This window comes from Oryctolagus cuniculus, chromosome 14 (assembly GCF_964237555.1).
Source record: "Oryctolagus cuniculus chromosome 14, mOryCun1.1, whole genome shotgun sequence".
In the NCBI taxonomy this organism is placed as follows: Eukaryota; Metazoa; Chordata; class Mammalia; order Lagomorpha; family Leporidae; genus Oryctolagus; species Oryctolagus cuniculus.
In genome coordinates, this window is record NC_091445.1 from 10,564,949 (window position 1) to 10,587,028 (window position 22,080).

The window sequence follows — 22,080 nt, forward strand, 5'->3', positions numbered from 1 at the left end:
CTCGGGGGAAGCTGCCATCTCCTTTTTCTCAGGTGTTACAAGATATTCCCGCTTGTAAGGAAATTCTAGAAATCCATGGATAATGGTTCTGAAGCGGCCAACTCTACAATCAGTTTCCAGAAATCCCTGTCATGTTTGTCATAGCATTGGCCTACAGATTTTTAAGTGCTCAGCATTCACAGCCCACTGGCTTGCTTGGTGGGCACGGTCTCATGCTCACACATTTTATGTGCAGCTTTTAAAGCGCGTGTACCAGAGAGAAAGCATCGCTTTCTCACAGGAGCGACATTGCACCACGAGTGTCGGCTTAAAGAGTTACACAAAAGAGTGTGAAACAGATTTTGGACACTTAACAGCTTTCAGACAAGTCTGACAAAATTGCTAGGTCATCTCTTCAGTACAGAGTTTGAAATTTAAGTTCTCACAGATACCAGTTTTTTTTCCATTTTGCAGATCCAATACCCAAATCCTATATTTTGGCTGTGCCAGTATGCTGTAAATCCACCTCTAACTTCATTGACTTTTAAATCCAAGAATCTTGGCTTTTATATGTGTCATGCTTACATGTTCCGTTTTACAGCTGAACCCCATTTTGTAGTTTCATTTTCTATTTCTGTCTTCTGCCCCAATCTTTTAATATTACAGATCATGTCAAATTCAATAGCAGTTCAAATATCTAACAACTAAGGAGAAAAATGACTTTTGTCCCTATTTAATATCTTTCCTACTTTAATACAATGGAGGCAATTGTCACAATGAAGTCTGCCATTGAAACTTTGACCTATCCCAGCTATTAAGATGCGGTTTTTAACATTTAAAACATGAGGTTCAACTGTTTAGACCATGAATGTCACTGTCCAGGAGTGAGCTATGGAGGCCTCTCAGCCACTTAAGTCTGTCAATGCAACTACGGGAGAACGGAAATTTTCTCCTCCAATAGTTAGTTAGATTCTAAAGGAAGATGCATTTCTGGAAATAAGTGATTTGAGGTTGATTAGTTTCTTCTTTCATTTGGAATATGACTGTTCTCACCAAGTGTTTAGCAATGAGCATGCCCTTCCATTCCTTGAGTCTCTGATCTCCTGATTTTCATTGATAGACTATCATGCCCCTGCTGAAGAGTAGCACAAGCAGCACAAGTATAACCACGTGGTAAATTCCCACGTTTATCTTAGAGGGGTACATAGTATTTGTGAAGCCCTGTCCGCAAAGTCAACATAAACAGGGGTGAAATGCTGGACTAAGGATTTAGTATCAACATAATTATGCTATTTTCTTCATTTTGCTTGAAGACATAGCCAAAGTAAAATTCTTGCTGATCCAAAATATGGTGTATTATGAAAGTTAGTACATTTAAATATAATGAAATTTGTTGTTAAAGTATCTGGCTACAATATTAAAGCTTTTTGTACCTTGCAAGGTCATTTGCTTTCACAACACTATTGTTTGGCTTTTTGGACCAGTTTTTGAAACTAAGTAGAATTATACAGTGATATATTTAAGGCCATGGATGAGAAGTTATTTCTATACTCATCATCGCTACTTTAAGTCCTCAATAAATGTAGTACTAACTCCATACAAATGGATCACATAATTCAATCCTAATTGAATTATGATCACATAATTGAATCCTAATTGAATTATGTGCTATATGCAATCCAGTGTTTGGTAGATTTTTAAAATTGTGCCCGATCTCAGTAGCTGTATACTCTCCATCTTTTCCCAGTATGACTATAAGTCTCAATTGTTTACTGTCCCTAGCACATCCCAGAACTAGGACTTACTTTCATCATAAATATTGACCAACTCTGGCAGTAATTCTCAGTGGAGTGAAGACAAAGCGAAAGTCAAAACCACAAAGTGCTAACAGGAAGTGAGAAGAATCTAACTTGGCAATCTCCCACTACACAGAATATCTGGTGCTATTTCCCTTCCACCTATGGGTTTACTACTGTCAGTCCTTACCTGGGACAAGAACACGTTTAATGTGGTCTGGCTTGGTAAACTGCACGTGGTGCCAGCTTCCTCCTGAGGTTATCCTGGAAGGTCCTAGGGAGTGTCCTGCAGATAGAGAAAAAAATACCCTGTAAAAATGCAGAATGGGGGATGGTGCTGTGGACAGCAGATAAAGCTGCAGCTTGCAGTTCCAGCATCCCATATTGGCGCCAGTTCAAGTCCCGGCTGCTTGCTTCTCATCCAGCTCCCTGCTAATGCACCTGGGAAAGATGGCCCAAGTGCTTGAGTCCCTGTATCCCCATGGAAGACCTGGAGGAAGCTATTGGCTCCTGGCTCCAGATTGGCTCAGCTCTAGCCATCTGGAGTGAACCAGCAGGTAGAAGATCTCTCTGCCTTTCAAACCAATCTGTACCAAAAAAATAAAATTTAAAAACAGAAACAAAGGCCTGCTTTCCAAACTTCTGACTTTCCTACCCCTGATCTTTTCCTTATGCATCTGCTGCTGCTTCTGCCAGATCAGTCCTGGTAATATTTTCTCCCACGTAAACATGATATGTAGTTGAAATGGTACTACTATCATTAAAGACATTATACATTACATAAGAAAGAATACAAAATAGAAAACACTTAAGAACACAATTAGCAGATACAGATAATTTTGACAGGCAGAGTTGGACAGCGAGAGAGAGAGAGAGGCTAAGAGAAAGGTCTTCCTTCCATTGGTTCACCCCCCAAAATGGCTGCTACAGCTGGCATGCTGCGCTGATCTGAAGCCAGGAGCCAGGTACTTCCTCCTGGTCAATATGCAGCTGCAGGGCCCAAGCACTTGGGCCATCCTCCACTGCCTTCCCGGGCCACACCAGAGGGCTGGACTGGAAGAGGAGCAACCAGGACAGAATCTGGTGCCGCAACCAGGACTAGAACCCAGGGTGCTGGCGCTGCAGGTGGAGGATTAGCCTAGTGAGCCACGGTGCCGGTCCAGATAATTTCAATGGGTGATATTTTCTAAGAGCCAACCAGTTTGAAGAGTCCCATGTTTACTCATGTGGTCTATTGGAAAGCTCACAACTATTAGAATCGATCAGTTTAAAGCAGTCTGCCTTTCTTGTTTGTGTACGGTATCTCAAATGACTTAATTTCTTCCCTTGGTAGTCTCTTTCTTAGCATTGGAAGACAAGAGTTATAATATATCAAGATGAATAAAAGGCACCAATCCATTATCAAGTGATGATGACAACTCTTTCTTCCCTCTGAGATTTAAACAAATTCTATAGAGTGTTACAGCAAAAGACAGAAGGTCAAGGATCTGAACAAAGTTGGACAGGGAGCTGCATGTTTGACCTCAGACTGTATTTCAACTTGCTGGGAGTCAAACTCCACATCTACCAAATACCCTTATCCTTATTTGCAGAATATAGATAAATCCTTGAGAAAATGCAGTTTGTGCTACTATGCAGGGATAGGCTGAACATTAAGAATGCAAAGAATTCATTTCTACCTTGTGTGTTCATTAAAAAAAAGTAACCAATACATGTTCCTGGAAATGCATACACTGACAGGGTTGTAAAGAAAGGAGATAGTAGAAACACTTTGCTGTATTGAATAACTCCATGTTGTGTGCTGTGGCTCAGTGACTGAAGAAGGGCAGAGAATACTTAATCTGATCAATCTGGAAATTCATCTTTCTGTAGTCAAGGAGAAACACAGGAAGACGTAGAGGCACACTTCTGTGTAACAAGACCTAAGGAAATCTGCTTGCTCCATGTTAAGGTAAGAAAAATCTAAGTAAAAACATTGATTTGTTTTACAAACTTGGCCAGTATCTAGATACACACAGCATGACCCACCCAGGGCTATATTCTTGTATAGGGATGTAAGGAACTAACAATCATTTACTTAGTGGGTTTCTTTTGCCCACTCTGGCAATTTCCAAGTTCAGATGTAGATCAAAAGCATAGAAGTAAAGGGCAGGAAATGGCAGTTATGATGGGTAAAGAAAGAAAAATCACCAACAGGAGTCAACATCAAATATCAAGTTTTATGTTTGTTTCATTAGGGAATAATGAGGCTTAACAACTGTCTGCAATGGTGATAATTGAGAAGACAGACTCCATGTCTTGAGTGTCCAGGAAGTGCTCTCACCAAGTGAATATGACAAAGTCCTCATTGTGTTCCTATTGTTCAAATAACATGATCAACTCTAGCATATGAAAATTGAGGCTGAAGTATTTTTAAGCATGACAATGTACATTATACAACAATCTAAGCCCAATTAAGATTATATTGAACATAGGAGAAATCAAGAACATGTTGAAAATATCTGAACTTGTAACGGATGATACCTTGATTTAGAGAAATAGTAAGGATAGTGTCACCAGCTTAGAAAGAATGTGACTTCTGATAGGAGTCAGGTGAATATATCAGAGTCTCCAGGCCTAGCCCTGTGTGTGAGGGACATGGTCAAGCGAGAAAGATCAGCAAGCAAAGATCAGTTTTCATGTTGTATGTGGGGGAACCATGAGGGATGCAAGTACAACCACTGCAAATCCTATAGGAATACAAGATCATTCAAAATGTGGGGTGGGCATTTGGCGCAGTGGTTAAGACACTACCTGAGGTGCCCAAATCCTGTATCAGAATGCCCCAGTTCCACTTCCCAGCTCTGTTTTTCAGTCCAGCTTCCTGCTAATGCATACCATGGGAAGCAACAGTTGATGGTTAAAGTACTTGGGTCCCTGCCACCCACATAGGAGATTTAGATCGAGTTTCCAGCTCCTGGCTTCAACCTGACATAGTCTCAGCTGTTGCATGCATTTGGGTTTGAGTAGTAAGTAAATGGGTAGAATCTCTGCCTTTCAAATATAGTTATTTCACTTGAACTTTCAAACATATAAATCTTAGAGAATCTTCCATCCTCTGGTTCACTCCCCAGATGGCCGCAGTATCCATGGTAGGGCCATGTCGCTCCCCCTCTTCGTGGAGGAACGACACAGGACCCTGCGCTGTTCTTTCGTCTGCTCGGCCCTCCCCGGGTTTGCTGCTGGTTCTTCCCGGGTTGGCTACTATCCCTTCCACCTCCGTGGAAGGGCAGTTCCCCCTGGCCACATTCCCCACTTCCGCAGGGGAGCGGCACACCGCCGGCCGGCTCTTCTCGGGGGCTGCACGGGTGTTCCCCTTAGATGTTCCCCATAGATGTTCCTGGTGCATGCCGTCTCTCTCCTCCTTTATAGTCCTCCTCCGCCAATCCTAACTCGGCTGCCCACACGCCGAGTACGCTGCTCTCCTCCAATCAGGAGTAGGTCCTACAGTTTATTGGTTGAACTGGAGGCAGCTGCGTAGAAGCTGTTTTCTCCTCTCCCAGCGCCATATTGTGGGAGAGCAGATGCACAGAATAAGTCTTAATTCCAGTAACAATATAGTCCGAGTTGCTCCCCACAGTGGGAGAGCAGATGCACAGAATAAGTCTTAATTCCAGTAACTCAGTCTAGTCTGGATTGCTCCCCACAGATCCCCCTTTCTTTTTATTTTTGGCGTTGATACGCGCCTGTCTTCGGTGTCCCGCGGCACACACTCTGCTCTACTTGCTAGAGTTGCCACAGGCTCTTACAAGTCCTATCAATCAGGAAAACCGAATCCGGGTCCTCTCTTCGCCATGTTGTGAGGAGGTTTTTAGGCGCTGATGCGTGCCTGTGTTCGGTGCCCTGCAGCGCATGCTCTGCTCTGCTAGAACTGCCTGCAGGTGTTTACAAAACCTATCAGGCAAACCGAATCCAAGCCTTCTCATTGCCGTATTGTGGGGGAGACTTATTAGTGTTGGTTCGTGCCTATCTTCGGTGACCTGCAGCTCATACTCTGCTCGAGCTGCTTGCTGGCGCTTACCGCCTTAATTAGGCAGACCGAATCCAAGCCTCCTAATGGTTGTATTGTGGGGAAGCCTTACTGATGTTAATTCGTGCCTGTCTTCGGTGACCTGCGGCGCATAAGCTGCTAGCCGCCCAGGTGCTCATCGCCTCAATCAGGCAGACCGAATCCAAGCTCTCACATTGGCATGTTGAGGGGAGGCCTTTCTATTTCTCTATTTCTCTATCTCCGGGCATTCCTATTTCTCCCATTTTACTTCTATCTTCCAGCATTCCTATTTCTCTCATTTTACTTCTAAACTTCTGTTTCTCTTATCCCTGCGGCTTTCTGGCGGCGCTCGCCCCGAGGCTGCTTCTCGGCACCTCGCCCCGCGGCAGCTTCACGGCTCTGCGCGGCTTCCCGGCGCCTCGCCCCGCCGGCGCCCGCCCCGCGGCGGCTTCACGGCTCTGCGCGGCTTCCCGGTGCCTCGCCCCGCCGGCGGGTTCCCGGCTCTGCGCGCAAGCTCCGCGGTCTCCACGCACTTCGCGCCCGCACCACGGCCTCGCGCCAACGCCCCGTGCTCTCTCTGCACGCGGCGGCTTCCGCGAATGTTTCCGCCACCACCGGCATTCAGTCCAAGTTCCCCGGACTAACCTGGCGAATTCTGGCGGCCCACGTCTCTGCCTCTGGTTCCAGATCTTCGCCTCTTGCTCCCCGGGGTGACTTGAAGAATTCCAAGATGGCTTGGCCTGCACTCGCGGCTTCATCCTCCCTAACATTTTTCTCTACCCGGTATGTTTCCTTAAGTTTTCTTCCAACAATATTCCTCTCATTTCTCCTGGCTACTCCCCACAGTCTGTATCCGAGTCCAAGCCTCCTCCAGGTTTCACTTTCGCCTTCAATCTCCTAGCTTCCCCGCCATAGTCCGCATCCGAGTCTATGAAAGCTTTCACTTTCGCTTTCAATCCTAACTTTTTTCCCACAGTCCATATCCGAGTTTATGCCTAGGCTTTCAATAGCTTCTTCCGGCACCTAGGCTCTTTGCTAGTCTCTCTCTCCGGTATTTTCCTGCTTCTTCCCGTTTCTTCCCTCCTAAGTTTCCTATCTGAGTCAGGTTTCCTATCCGAGTCACGGCACCATTATGTCGCTCCCCCTCTTCGTGGAGGAGCAACACTAAGTCCTGCCTAGGCTTCATATCCGAGTCACGGCACCATTATGTCGCTCCCCCTCTTCGTGGAGGAACGACACAGGACCCTGCGCTGTTCTTTCGTCTGCTCGGCCCTCCCCGGGTTTGCTGCTGGTTCTTCCCGGGTTGGCTACTATCCCTTCCACCTCCGTGGAAGGGCAGTTCCCCCTGGCCACATTCCCCACTTCCGCAGGGGAGCGGCACACCGCCGGCCGGCTCTTCTCGGGGGCTGCACGGGTGTTCCCCTTAGATGTTCCCCATAGATGTTCCTGGTGCATGCCGTCTCTCTCCTCCTTTATAGTCCTCCTCCGCCAATCCTAACTCGGCTGCCCACACGCCGAGCACGCCGCTCTCCTCCAATCAGGAGCAGCTCCTGCAGCTTGTCAAGTTGGTGAGAGGCAGCTGGGTAGAAGCTGTTTACTTCTCTCCCAGCGCCATATTGTGGGAGAGCAGATGCACAGAATAAGTCTTAATTCCAGTAACAATATAGTCCGAGTTGCTCCCCACAGTGGGAGAGCAGATGCACAGAATAAGTCTTAATTCCAGTAACTCAGTCTAGTCCGGATTGCTCCCCACAGGGCCAGGCTGAAGCAAGGAGCCAGGAGCTTCCTCCAGGTCTCTCATGCAAGCAGCAGGAATACAAGCACCTCGGCTGTCTGTTCCCAGGTCATTAAGCAGGGAGCTGGATTAGAAGTGGAGCAGCAAGGACACATACTAATGCCCATGTGGGATGCCAGCATTGTAGGTGGTGGCTTCATCCTCTATGACACAATGTCAGCCCCAATAACACTTTTAAGACTGAAAATGGGTCGGAGCCATGGCTCAATAGGCTAATCCTCCACCTGCGGCACCGGCACCCCGGGTTCTAGTCCCAGTTGGGGTGCCGGATTCTGTCCCGGTTGTTCCTTATCCAGGCCAGCTCTCTGCTATGGCCCGGGAGTGCAGTGGAGGATGGCCCAAGTGCTTGGGCCCTGCACTTGCATGGGAGACCAGGAGAAGCACCTGGCTCCTGGCTTCAGATCAGCGCGGTGCACTGGCCATGGCGGCCTTTGGGGGGTGAACCAACGGAAAAGGAAGACCTTTCTCCATCTCTCAGTCTACTCTGCCTATAAAAAAAAAAAAAAAAACTGAAAATGAAGTTTTAATGTTCTATTTATCTGACAGGCACAGTTACAGACAGAAGGGCAGAGAAAGAAAGGTCTTCCATCCACTGGCTCGCTACCCAAATGGCCGTTATGGCCAGAACTGGGTTGATCCGAAGCCAGGAGCCAGAAGCTTCCTGTAGGTCTCCCATTCATATGTAGAGGGCCAAGCATTTGGGCCATCCTCCACTGCTTCCCCAGGCCACAGCAGAGAGCTGGACCAGAAGAGCACCCATATGGGATGTTGCTGCACATGAGGTCCAGGCTTTTACACCACAGCGCCAGCCCTGAATGTGAATTTTTGAGGGTGAATATTGTATTTGGTTAGGAAAAGAATGTATTGCGTTAGAATGTTAAATTTTAGGAAAATTGCTTTGTCTATGCTTGTTTTTACATGTAAATTGACAATCTAATAAGGAAACAATGCAAACTGACAATCTCCTATTTAGAATTTCAGACTAGATTTCTGTAACAGGTTATGAGCCACTATGTCACTCAATGGGATGATACCTTTGTATCCATTAAAGGAAAAATTACAAGATTCCAGATCTGATGTTCTATGACGATGTTAATCTACATTTTAACACATTGATTGACTGAAGTCAGGGAGACTGAACAAATACAACTTAACTATCTTACAAATTAAACAACATGATGAGAATGCTTATGGTGGTACAGTCATTGCACACTGATACATTTTCATCCTTTAGAATGCAAATAGGAAATAGTTGTCGTGGTCTTGTCATTTGACCTAGTGATTCCATCTCTAGTTATCTGATATGTAACACACGACACAGGAATTATCAGTTCAGAGGTGGTTATTCCAACACTGGTCAGTGGATGAAGTACTGAATGTAACTACTCTAGAACTGTTTCAGGAAACAGGGTATCATGGAACTACTATAACCAAGTTATGAAGATAATGAAAGCAATTCAAATGCCCATCCAAGTGAGAATAAATGAAAAAAGTGGTATTTTCACAGCAACTATGATGCAGAAGTTAGAATAAATGACATGGACTGACAAACAGCTTTGGGAATAAATCTTAGTAGTAGTAAGATAATTGTGAAAAAATTATGTCCAAAGGATTACATGCAGTACTCATTTTTATAAAGTCACAGAACATTTAGCAACACATATAAATGTGATCCATATATGTTGTGCAAGTAAGGGCATGATAAAAACAGGATTTTGAGTGATTGTTATCTTCTGTGGAGGAAGACAGAGCAAAAAGTGGGGGACATAGAATTTAATGGAGTTTAATATCAACCTTATAACTTTTGGGCAGATGGGGATTTTGTGAGAGATTTTATAATATTCCAAGTAAGTAAAAAGGGATCTTACATGATCACTAAATAAGATTTGTCAAGAACCAAAAATGATTCCTGCAGTTGTATACACTTAAGAGCTGAAGGGAAGAAGATTCAGACATAGTAATCTTTAAAAACTATTAGTTTGGAGACTAAGAGGCTAGATGATAATGAACACAAATAATCATTACTGCAGTGATTATGCGATTTATTTTCACTTTCAAATTTTCTAAGACACTTTAATGAGGAAAGATCTTTATACCTCATTATAAGACAGTATGAAGAACACTGTATGTCAGTGAACTTTTATAAACATGAACACAAGTAAAATAACCTAAAATTAATTAATTTGTTCAAGATCCTGCTGAAATACTATGATCAGCTAAGAGACCTGATGGGAGTCACTAGTGACCTTCCATTGACAACCAATTTAATAGTCAAGAAAAAGGAAACGTGCCTATTTGTGAGAATACATGCTAGATCCAATTAGTAATGAAAACTTGTATTGCCTAGTAGAAAAATCTATTTGGCATCGACCCAGGTTTCAAAGATGAAAGTAATATGACCAATATGCTCTACTGCTTCTGGAAAGGTTGTCTATAGAAGGGTTTCAGCTGAATATACACAGCATGGACTTTTAGTCCATTAGATGAATGTTGATTATAGAAAGCCAATGAGTATGTGGCATGATTTGTAATAGAAGAAAGTGGACTGGGCATTTTGACAATGATCATGGAGCAGGACACTGCTGCATGCCTGGACGTCAATGCATAAGGAAGCCCATTCAGAATTAGAGAATTATACCCAATTATGCTTTTATAAGAGATAAGGCTGAAAATCGATTTGTGAGCATTTTAGACTTTCTGCCTTCTATATAGTGTCTAATAAGACTATCACTTTAAAAAGGCAACTAGTTATATTTGAAGATTAGATGGATTAAGAGTAGTATGCAGTGCTGTATCAGACATTGTCCTCACTTAACTTTCTAAACCCAGATGTAGTATATCATCTGTAATGCATATGTATCAGCAGATTTCAGTGTATTCACCCTAGTTTTATTTGCCCTCTAATTGAACAAAGTCTTCTTGGGCAAGAAGTCAGTCCTAGTTGACTTAAATAGCCATTTATTAGAATAAGTGGTTTTCAGTTGGATAGTTAATTTGTGTTAACAGTTAGAAATTCTGCTTTTACGGTCAATTTCCATTGATCAAATACATCTTGTATAACACTTCCTTGAATTGATCACTAGTATAGATCTTCCATAAAATAAGGATTTTCCATCCCTTGAGGACAAAGTTTTTTTGTATTTCAATGGAGATAATAAAATCCCAATTTCACTCATCTTTGTAATATTTTGCAATGAGTTATTCACCAGTCTTCCATCTTATGAATGAATCCATCACGATTAGTAAAATGTTGAATACACAAAAGAGTGACTTTCAGAAGTGTCCATTTAGGGGAGTTGAGGTTTATTTTTCCTTCTTCTGTACTATTTCTTACTGTAAATCAGAGTTTGAAGATTTTAAATAGTTCTAACTATTTTGAAAGATTTGAGAATCAGAGGGAGAGCAGGAGGGTGAGGGAAATTGAGAGGTCTTTCCTCTGCTTGGTGGTTGGCTTACTCCTGAGATGCCCACAATGGCCAAGGCGGAGCCAGGCTGAATTCAGGAGCTTCATCTTGGTATCCCACATGAGCAGCAGGGGCCAAAACACTTGGGCCATCTTCTGCTTCTTTCTCCAGGCCATTACCAGGGGAGCTGGCTGGGAAGCTGTAAAGCAGGGACATGAGGTAGTACCCATAATGGGATGCTGGCATCAGGCAGCGGCTTTACCCTACCATGCTGCAATGCCAGCCCCTTTGTATAACTTACTTTAATGCCATTTCAAAATTAACAAATAGGTACAGAGAGTTCCCATATATAGCACACTCAGCTTCCCCCATTAATGTCTCACTGGTGTTATTCTAGCAGTTTCCTCATGTATAGGTCACTTTAGGGACGGGTCACTTTTATGTAAAGAAAATGTTTTCCTGTTCAAAACATGGTGCTGCCTTTAAAACAATCATGGAAAAATCTATTGAGAAAAAAAAAGAGGTTTATTTTAAATTTTTGTCATCAGAATACAGTTTTTTTTTTTATTTTTTGACAGGCAGAGTGGACAGTGAGAGAGAGACAGAAAGAAAGGTCTTCCTTTTGCCGTTGGTTCACCCTCCAATGGCTGCCGTGGCCAGCACGCTGTGGCTGGCGCACCGCGCTGATCCGAAGGCAGGAGCCAGGTACTTATCCTGGTCTCCCATGGGGTGCAGGGCCCAAGCACTTGGGCCATCCTCCACTGCACTCCCTGGCCACAGCAGAGAGCTGGCCTGGAAGAGGGGCAACCGGGACAGAATCCGGCACCCCGACTGGGACTAGGACCTGGTGTGCCGGTGCTGCAAGGTGGAGGATTAGCCTAGTGAGCCACGGCGCCAGCCCAGAATACAGTTCTTTTAATTCCCTTTTGTGGGGAGCAACTGGGAGCAACTTGGACTAGACTAAGTTACTGGAATTAAGACTTATTCTATGCATCTGCTTTCCCACAATATGGCGCTGAGAAGGGAAACAGCTTCTACACAGCTGCCTCCAGTTCAACCAATAAACTGTGGGACCTGCTCCTGATTGGAGGAGAGCAGTGTACTCGGTGTGTGGGTAGCAGAGTTGGGATTGGTGGGAGAGGACTATAAAGGAGGAGAGAGACAACATGCACCAGGAACATCTAAGGGGAACATCTAAGGGGAACACCTGTGCAGCCCCCGAGAGAGCCGGCCAGGGGTGTGCCGCTCCCCCGCGGAAGTGGGGAATGTGGCAGGGGGAACCGCCCTTCCACGGAGGTGGAAGGGACGGTAGCCAACCCGGGAAGAACCAGCAGCAAACCCGGGGAGGGCCGAGCAGACAAAAGAACAGCACAGGGTCCTGTGTCGTTCTTCCACGAAGAGGGGGAGCGACATAATGGTGCCGTGACTCGGATAGGAAGCCTAGGCAGGGTTTAGTGTCGTTCCTCCATGAAGAGGGGGAGCGACACCTTTTTCTGTGCACTTTTTGAGGTGCCTGCACAGATGCTCAGTTTTTAACATCCCTTGGGAAAATCGTGTATACTACTTCCACATCACATGTGGAGTTTACAACTTAGAAGAGGTTTCTCCTTATATATCTTACTCATTCTATAAATATTAATACCTAGTACACCAGACCCTGTGCTAAACCTGACATTCAAAAGATCCTAACAGCTGGGCCACAACTGCCCAAAACAATTATGATATAAGAGGCAGGCATGTGCCCTAGTCTCATATTGAGGTGGTTGGATCTGAATCCCACCTCCAGCTCCTGGCTCCATCTCCCTGCTACTGTGGACCCTGGGAGCAGCCCTGATGTGGCTGTAATAATTGAGTTCCTGCCATCCATGTGGGATATCTGGATTGAGTTTCTGGATCCCAACATTAGCTCTTCCCAGCCACCACCATTATAGTCATTTGGGGAGTGAACCAGTGATGGGAGCTGTTGAAAAATTACCTTATTTAAGTATTAGATCTAACTTCTAATATTCTAGAGCTACACTAAAAAAGTACAGATGGAAATAATTTTAAGCATATATATGCAGTACTTTAAAAGTCACTGATTGATAAAAACTGATGTGCTATAACCAATCACAGGTCAAGTGCTTTAAGTGTGGCTAGCAGATGCCCTGCTAAACAGCACAGGACTAGAGAATTTGAAGACATCAGTATTTAAGTAATAATTGAAGTTTTTCTAGAGCCAAGTTGATTCAAGTAGATTTATAGGTAGATGTAAGAAGATGGCTTGGGGCTGATGTTGTGGCACAGGAGGTTAGCCTGCCACTGTGGTGCTTATATCCCATGTCAGATGGCCAGTTCGAGTCCCAGCCACTCCACTTCCTACCCAGCTTTCAGCTGATGTGCCTAGAAAAGCAGACGGCGATGGCCCAGCTAGTCCCTATTGTTGTATCCGTTTGGGGATTAACCCAGTGGATGGAAACTCGCTCTGCCTTTCAAGTAAGTAGATCTTAAACATAAAGGACAGCCAGACCGTGTACACAAGAATGCAAGAAAAGCACCGAGTGAGGATATATCAAAGAGCCATAAACAGTAAAATCTAAGAATGGCTTAAGGAGGCCAAAGATGAACCCCAGCTTTAAGTTTTTCTCCTTTTGATTGATGTAGTCAAAATGTCAATTCCTTTCATCTTTGACCTTGAGTAAATATAATTTACTCTCCTATATTTTGTTCATTAGAACTCTAATGACTTTAAAATTCTCAGATACTTAGAGACAGATTAGCCATCTGCTGGATCACAGCCAAAATGCCCACCATGACCAGGGCTGGGCCAGGCTGAAGCCAGAAACTCGGTCCAAGTCTTCCATGTGCGGCGATGGCAGGAACTCCAGTCCCAGAACTATCACCACTGCTTCTCAGGGTCTGTGCAGGCACACAGCTCGACTTTGCAGTGGAGCTGGGACTTGAACACAAGCACTCCAGTGGAGGCATCAGGTGTCCCAAGTGGCAGGCCACATGCTTGCTCCCTAAAGAGGACTTTTTTTAGCCTACCATAATACTTGTAAGTGTTTGGTTGCATTTGGTAAATGCATTGGGATGATAATAATCACAACTAATGCTGCAAGACATACAGAAGGGAATCTGGGGCAGCACTGGTGTGCTTATGATGCCTGCACCCCAAATCGGAGTGCCTGGGTTGAGTCCTGCTTCCTCTGTTTCTAATCCATAGCATACTGCCCAAGAGGCAGATGATGCCTCAAGTACCTGGGTGCCTGCCAACACACATGGGAGACCTAGATTCAGTCCCTGGCTTCTGGCTTTAACCAGGCCTAACTTTGCTTGCTGCTGGCATTTGGAGAGTCAGTGGATGGAAGATCTACCATTAAAATAAGATCAAAATTCTAATTTAGAAGCTTTAAGTGGTTGGTTGCACGTACTTCATATTTGATTGTAATTTTCATGAAAGAATTACTAAGGAAAGACCTAAAGAGCCAACAACAGTTCAGCAAGCTACATGACAGAGGTTACACAAACAGGATTACTAAGAACTCCATGGCCCTCTGGTTCAAGTATCATTGCTTTTAAAAATACATAATGTAAACCGTTATTTAAAGCGAATGTTAACAATAGGGAAAAGGCTATTGTTCCATCTTTAAAGTGTTTGACCTGGTTTCCTGGAAACAGAGGAACACAACTGAAGTTCTGTTCCCCTGTTGTGGGACCAGAGGCCTCTTTGTAAGACACTCAATGTCCACATGCCTTGGGCTTAAATTCAAGACTAAGACATGGTAGGCCATTTGAGTGAGCAATACATTCACCCTCAGGACATAAAAGACAATACTAGGATAGGATTTTTCCCTTTAGCTCTGTCCAGGGGCTTGAAATCTTGTCAGAGCAAGTCATAGAATAGCAAACGGTGACGCAGGAAATCCAAGCCATCACTTCGCTGGCTTCATCAGGGAGAACAGAGGAAGTGGGCTCTCAGCTGAACCCTAAGTGGTGTGGAGATTGTGAAGAAAGTGGGAGATAAGATGGTTAAGAAACTTGCTTTGGAAATTTTGTGTTTATTTTTTATTTTTTTATTTTTTTGACAGAGTGGACAGTGAGAGAGAGAGACAGAGAGAAAGGTCTTCCTTTGCCATTGGTTTACCCTCCAATGGCCGCCGCGGCCGGCGCACCGCGCTGATCCAATGGCAGAAGCCAGGTACTTCTCCTGGTCTCCCATGGGGTGCAGGGCCCAAGCACTTGGGCCATCCTCCACTGCACTCCCCAGCCACAGCAGAGAGCTGGCCTGGAAGAGGGGCAACCGGGACAGAATCCGGCACCCCGACCGGGACTAGACCCCAGTGTGCCGGCGCCGCAAGGCAGAGGATCAGTCTAGTGAGAAGAGGCGCCAGCTGGAAATTTTGTATTTTAACCTATGGCCAGAACCCATTCACAGGTCTCTTCAACTGGACAGAGATCTTTTTCCACTTTTGTAACCTTTACTTCTCCCTAGTCTATTCAGACTTAGAAACTTCATAAGGGAAGTTCAGGTCACTGAAAAAAATCTCACGAAATTGTAGGAAGTTGTTTTTAATTCTGAAGGATTTGTCTTGCAGGAGAAGAGGTCTTAGGAAGGGAGAGAAGTAAAATATACCCTCCACATTTATCATAGTACGATCTAAAATCTGTCTTGCCAATTGTACACTGGGGAAATATTCTATGTAACACTTTCATCTGCCCCTTTTTTTGTAAAGCAAAAAATTAAGTGAGTGGTCCTTAAAGTCACCAGATAGATGTAACTTATAATGAACAAAAAGCATGTGATTGTTTTTATTATTTGCAAAATAAGCGATTTTTTCCTGAAGTAACAAGCCACCACCACCTCTACACTACCACTCACAGGACACAATCTGCTGCAAATAATTGGTTATAGGAAATGGGGGTGGAGGCAAGGTAATTATTTTAAAATTTTCAGCTTTAACACGCATCATCCTGTGAAAATCTTGCATCTTGCCTTTAAAAGAAAGGTATTGGTACAAGATGTGGAGGGGTTTGGGGCTAAAGAGAGAAATAGAGGGGTGGGGAGAAATTTATAGCCAGAGCTGAGACTGAGCAAAAATTTAGAGTACATTCCTAGCATGCTTTGTGCTTCCTTTCTTCTGGGGAGGAAATGACACTTTAGATTCCCTGGGATGCTGGGACCACATGCAAAAAAGGATGGGCAAATTTGTCATTCAGAATTTATGAAGGATATTTTTTCTTCTCACTGACTAAAAAGAACAAATCAAACACTAGGTTTCCAATTCTGAAAATTAGTAGACTCTGGAGAGCCAATTAAACATTATTCCCCTATCTCGACTCTGTTTTAACATCCTTCTTTATTGCACACTGTTTCTTTCGCTCACAAGGCAGGTAGATGGTGTTATCAGGCTAATTTGGGGACAGTTATCATTATAATGTAATTTTTTGCAATTATGTGGTAGACCAGGTGGCAAGACAGCATGGCTTTGCATTGCCAAGGTGCAAAACAAATTCAGTGTTCAATCAACCTGAGAGGGAAAGGACAATTCTCATTTGCATAAACATGTAGCCACGGAAACGAGATGCACAGAGGTATAAGGGGAAAGAGACCTATTTTACATGATGTGCATAGAATATTTGACAGTTTAGATTGGAGGCGTCATTGATGTGGGTTGGAATGGTACGGTTGGTTGCCATGGATATGGTTTTCCCTACTGGCAGTGCAGAGATTGGCAGGGATGGATGCTGGAGAAAAAAAACACTCAAACCACTGCAACACTGTGGCAGCCTCATTGTTTTCTTTTGTTGGAAAGCTGTGTATCCTTTCTGCACTAATGACAGCTCATCAAGTATGCAGTGTAATCTAGAAACACTGATATTTCTGTAATAAATCATTCATGTATAATATATGCATTTATACAATGTACATATATATGTGGTGATCTGTATGTATATATTTGGAATTACATGTATGCAGATTAATAAGAGACTACATGCTTTGTTTAGTATTAATTTGGGACACTTAGATTTATTGAAGTAAACAAACATACTAACCCAATAAATCATCATCTAACTTAAGGAAAGGAAATCACATTGTGTTTTTTTGCAGATACGGCAAACAATGAAAGGGAGGAGGAATGGGTGGTCTCCACGGTCTAATCTGATTATTTGACCCCCCCATACACCACATTGCTGTAATATAACTACACAAGTGTCCACCCCCAGGAGGTGGCATTTTTATTTTCTTTGTAGGTCTAGTACAACATTTAGCATGATTGTATAGACCCTAACAGGCTATTTGTGCTATTTTCCAGAACCACTGAAGGAGCTCGATTCTCTATCTGAAGGCTCACCCATTCATTGTCTTGCATTCATAGTTAATCCAGAAGCTTGCTTTTAGGAGAAGGATTGCAGGGATGTCTTTAAGAATGTATTCACTAGCACACCATGGGAGCAGGTCCCAAGAGGGCGGAGCCTCAGCTGCCCAGGCCACTCCAGCATAATTGAGAACCCTTGTCCCTGCGCAGGGGCAGCTCCGCACCTGGTCACCCTCCAAGATGTAGATTCTGATGGAGAAGTTCATCAGATCTTCCACGTTTCCTCTCTGCTCCCCTCTGGACTGCAGGAATGATGAGCGACAAGGCACTGCCCAGAGCAATGGAAACTGAGCAAAGAGCTGCAAACAGTTTTCATGGTGCAAACATCAAGGTCATTTTTGAAACCTGACCACATCGTCTGCCCTTAATAACCAGCTTTGCCATATACATGCAGCCAAAATACTATGGATAATCAACTTACATCTAGTGAGTTAAGTTTTAAGAGACCAGATAGTTAAAGGCACTCAAAATAGCATCCTCTCACTTTTGAGGTCTATTAAATGGGCAAAAAAAATGATGTATTGATATTGCATAATTTTCCTTTAACATTTTTTGTGAGCTACTCACTGATGAGGCACATGACAGACACAGGTTCTTCACAATTTCATCTTTCACATTAAACATACTGGTTGGTCAGTTCCTCTAAGAGCTCCACCCCAAACACTCTTCTCAGCTGTTCGAAGCTGCTGCACAGTTCTATGGTAAGTGAGGATCTTCTTTCAAGGTGAGAACCAGCTATAATCAGTGTGTTTTCATTATCCTTGTTAGTTTACTTCTATCCATGCATCTTAGAGTGGCGAGCTCTTGTTTCTCAAATTCATTGGTTCCCAGTTGTGCATCATGGACATTAAAATTTGTCACAAAATAAATGAAAGCTGGTAACCTCTTTAATTGTTGCATTTGTTTTTGGAGAAAAATGGGACCTTTGATTCTATCCAGATTTGTTAAGTTTGTTATCCAAGATCTATGTATACACAATAAGGTTCGGAATGATTTGCAGGTGTCTAAGGAGATGCTATAAATGTTAATGCAGAAATCAATATGACACAGAGGATCAAGGCAGCAATGCAGGATTTCAAACATCTCTGTCCATGCATTCCTCGTCTGTAGTCCCACATTTTTTTTTTTTAAAGAAAATATTTGAGAGGCAGAGTTACAGAGAGGGAGAGACAGGTCTTCATCTACTGGTTCACTCCACAGATGGCGGCAACGGCTGGAGCCGAGTTGATCTGAACCCAGGAGCTTCTTCTGGGTCTCTTGTGGGTGCAGGGGCCCAAGAAGTTAGGTATCTTCACTGCTTTCCCAGGCACATTAGCAGGGAACTGGGTTGGAAGTGAAGCGGCCAGGAATGGAACTGGCACCCATACCAGATACTGGTGTTGGAGGCAGAGGCTTAACCTACTACACCACAGCGCCGGCCCCACACTTCAGAGAGGGAAAAAAAAGATTTGAAAGGCAGAGGTGCAGAGAGTGGGAGGCAGGATGGAGAGACCAAGTAAGGTCTTCTTTCTGCTGGTTCACTCTCCAAACGACCACAACAGCCAGGGCTGGGCTAGGCCAGAGCCAGTAGCCAGGATCTCTTATCCTGGTCTTCCATGTGGGTGGCAGAGGGCAGATACATCTGCTGTCTTTGCAGGCACATTATCAGGGAGCTGGATTGAAAGCAGAGCAGCCAGGACTCAGACCTATGCTCACACAGGATGTAGGCATTGCAGGCAGGGACCTAACCCACTGCCCCACAATGCCAGCCCCTGCTCTATTTTCTTTAGCTTTCCATGTTTGTTTCCTCCTGCGCTTTTGTGTACTTTTTTCTCCAGTTGTAATTGTTATCAAAGATACCAACTGTATTGCAGAGAAGTCAGCTAGTACTCGGGGCATGTCCAGCATTGTTCTGATCTCTTGGGGACACAAGATTGTAGCATGTTCCTTTCTCTTCTATAAGATATTGAAGTGCTAATGCACTGTGCCCCCCCCCCCCATGGTTGCAGGGACGATCAGGAGGAGCCAATGTGTACCATGCACAGAAATGTGAGGTTTTAAAATCTTATTTCTCTTTTGAAGACACAGGCTTGCTTGCCCATCATTAAGACTCAACTGTTAGTCCTGTAGGAATAAAGAAACAGGAATGCAGTTATTTTATGAGCAGAGACATGATTACTTCCCGCTGTGAGTGCGATTCTTCAATGGCCAGAACAGCTCTGCTGAGGTCTACTTCTCTCGGGCAAGTGCGCACTTGCCTCTGTCTCGCTCATAAACCAGGAGACAGTCCTCGTGCAGGGCCTTCACCCGGTTCATCTCCAATCAGGCAGGAGCCCTGACTCTTGATTTTCAGGATTAGCAGCTGCCCGTATTTACCATTGTATATGTAGATTGCTTCATTTTCAGAGTCTGGTAACCTGTTCAATATTACATCATTTTAAGGGTTTGGTTAGCTATGTTATATCCTTGTTTTACTAGTTTTAGCCTCTTCCAAAGAAAAATTCAGGTCTTACACTTTGTAGCAGAGATTCACTTTTTCCACTCATTCCTGAGGACATTTTGCTTCTCACTCTCAGTCAAAACTTAGGCAGCATTTCTTCCTTGAAGGAAGAAAAAAGGAGCAAACTGATTTGTCGTGGTTTGGCATAGTGAGACAAAACCGGAGCTCGCTTCCAGGGTCTATTATTAAGTGGTTAAAAGTGGCCCGGGGCCGGCACCTCTTCTCACTAGACTGATCCTCCGCCTTGCGGCGCCGGCACACCGGGGTCTAGTCCCGGTCGGGGTGCCGGATTCTGTCCCGGTTGCCCCTCTTCCAGGCCAGCTCTCTGCTGTGGCTGGGGAGTGCAGTGGAGGATGGCCCAAGTGCTTGGGCCCTGCACCCCATGGGAGACCAGGATAAGTACCTGGCTCCTGCCTTCGGATCAGCGCGGTGCGCCAGCTGCAGCACGCGGGCTGCGGCGGCCATTGGAGGGTGAACCAACGGCAAAAGGAAGACCTTTTTCTCTCTCTCTCTCACTGTCCACTCTGTCAAAAAAAAAAAAAAAAAGTGGCCCGGGAGTGCAGTGGAGGATGGCCCAAGTCCTTGGGCCCTGCACCCGCATGGGAGACCAGGAGAAGCACCTGGCTCCTGGGTTCAGATCAGTGCAGTGCACCGGCCGCAGCGGTCATTGGGGGGTGAACCAATGGAAAAGGAAGACCTTTCTGTCTCACTGTCCACTCTGCCTGTCAAAAAAAGAAAAAAAGGACAGTCGTTCTTGTATTACTTTCCTCGTTTGTCAAGTGACACCCTGTGATCTCCATAAGCTTGTTTCCACCCAAGGTTCCCAAATTCCTGTATAAGGTCCTTCATTGTATTTTTTTTTTTTTTTGACAGGCAGAGTGGACAGTGAGAGAGAGAGACAGAGAGAAAGGTCTTCCTTTGCTGTTGGTTAACCCTCCAATGGCCGCCGCAGCCAGCGCGCTGCGACTGGCGCACCGCGCTGATCCGAAGGCAGGAGCCAGGTACTTCTCCTGGTCTCCCATGGGGTGCAGGGCCCAAGGACTTGGGTCATCCTCCACTGCACTCCCAGGCCACAGCAGAGAGCTGGCCTGGAGGAGGGGCAACCGGGACAGAATCCGGCGCCCCAACAGGGACTAGAACCCAGTGTGCCGGCGCTGCAAGGCGGAGGATCAGCCTAGTGAGCCGTGGCGCCGGCCCATTGTATGTTTTGCCAGCAGCTTACAGGGGCGTGTGCTCAGCTGGCTACGATAGAGCTAGTCCCTGACTCGGTTGAGGACAGGTCAGGCCAAGACAGCCAAGGATGCAACAGCACAAGTTACGCACTTGAACTGGAAGTGATCAATAGATGGCGTGAGAGCTAGTGATGCCCATCAGTCTATGGGCAACAGCAGATCATTGCTGTCTTAGAGTTTCCTGTGGAAATCACTCCCTATGCCAATATACCCTTTACACTGTAGCTTCTTTATCCTTATGTGAGATTAAGGATCCACCGGTCTCCTTTGTAACCCCTCCTCTCACTCGACGTGGCATGAACACTGGTCTAAGACAGAAGCAGAGCACGTTTAGTGAATGGTACTGAAGTTCCTGATGCAGCTGACATCTCATTACAGGAGCACAGATTTCGTTCTGATAAAATTTTACTGACACTCAATTTTCACCCACAAACTTGTCCACCGGCTACCTGCAATTAACATGACCTCACATACTTGCCATCAATTTTGTTTTCCTTTTGGGCTACCTCTAGAGAGCTAATGGGGGTGGGGGGGTGGAGAAAAAAACCTTTAGGTTTCAGAGTAGCTGGATAGCTTGTTTATCTTGGAAAGAAAGCATTTTAAGGCTAACTTCAAATTTTTATTTTTCTGGTCTTATAACTGCCACATGTCATTTTCTCACTCTACTGCTACTCCATGTCCCCTGTGATGACATCAACCCATGTGCCAATATGAACTTGCCCTTAACCAGACTGTTCAATAGGATGATGCCCTTCACCATTCAAATTAAATCTGAACCCTGTGTCACTGCTCCTAAGCTGCTATTCATCAATTTTTTCATGTTGTCATGTAGCCATGCTGTGGTTTTTCTCTAATGTCCTTATCTCTATCATTAATTTTACCTTCTGATGTAGCACTGAATGATATGATTTACAACTTAATAAAATGAGTTTTAAAAACATTAGATAAACTAGCAAACCGATTTTTCTAAGAGTCAGCAGTCTGGAGTTCTGAAGGTAGACTTAAT

General features: G+C 44.6%; 1 long non-coding RNA gene across 1 annotated transcript in view; it reads right to left on the reverse strand.

Moving 5' to 3' along the window:
* LOC138845134 (uncharacterized) overlaps nt 1–22,080 on the reverse strand; it is a 180,950-nt gene that overhangs the window by 107,842 nt on the left and 51,028 nt on the right. The window contains exon 2 of the long non-coding RNA XR_011381864.1: nt 1,966–2,061. This is a non-coding gene — a long non-coding RNA (uncharacterized lncRNA). The remainder of the gene's footprint in view (nt 1–1,965; nt 2,062–22,080) is intronic.